The 766-nt window shown below is 36.8% G+C and overlaps 1 non-coding gene across 1 annotated transcript; it reads left to right on the plus strand.

Moving 5' to 3' along the window:
- Window positions 1–424: 424 nt before the first annotated feature.
- Window positions 425–522, plus strand: LOC124000957. Its single transcript, XR_006832720.1, has one exon. It is a non-coding gene; the product is annotated as a Z30 small nucleolar RNA (small nucleolar RNA).
- Window positions 523–766: the final 244 nt, after the last annotated feature.

Genomic DNA, 766 nt, shown 5'->3' on the forward strand with positions numbered 1-766 from the left:
TACACTAATTTGACATGTAATTATTGTCCCAAGTGATAGCCAATAGAACACCCCAAGCACACACTATCCAATCAAGTTAGTTTACTTAAAAGGATGGCTCACACAACTTCACTTTATGCATTCTCTGGTCACAGAAGGGAAAAGGCACCCAACCTCGACATCTTCAGTTGATTACAATGCCTTTAAGTCTTTGATTAATCGAAGAGGATGAGACTAAACAGGTATGTGTTTCAATATTTAAATTAAATAAAAAACTTTTGATCACTCTACCAGTATTTCTTACTTTGATGGCCAAATGGTTAGACTTTGTAAAACCCGTCTAGAAACTGGCTTGATTTCTTTTGGAGTGATGTTTAAGTTCCTTGTTTTTAACCTAATGAGTACCAACCAAGTGGCATATAGTATGGTCTTCTGACACTTTTGCAGCTATGATGATGAAATTAAGAATTTCCTGACTTGGTATTGACACTCAAGGGTGTTGTTGACCAAGGTGTGATTGATTTTAATCTTCTCTCTGAGCTGTTACATCCAAATGAGCTGTTTGACTTTCTGCAAATACCCAAATGTTTGTAATGGCTAGTTTAATCACATCCTGTTGAGTTACTCACTTGTTTTCTATTTATTAAAATCACAGAGGGCTATTCAGGACTTAACCAGTTCACCAGTAACTTAGCAACTGACAGTATGTAGCCCACAAACTGGGTCCTTAGGCTGTGTTTACACTGGTAGGCCTATTTTTCTCAGTAATTGGTCTTTCTGAAAAACA

This window comes from Oncorhynchus gorbuscha, linkage group LG16 (assembly GCF_021184085.1).
Source record: "Oncorhynchus gorbuscha isolate QuinsamMale2020 ecotype Even-year linkage group LG16, OgorEven_v1.0, whole genome shotgun sequence".
Classification (NCBI taxonomy): Eukaryota; Metazoa; Chordata; class Actinopteri; order Salmoniformes; family Salmonidae; genus Oncorhynchus; species Oncorhynchus gorbuscha.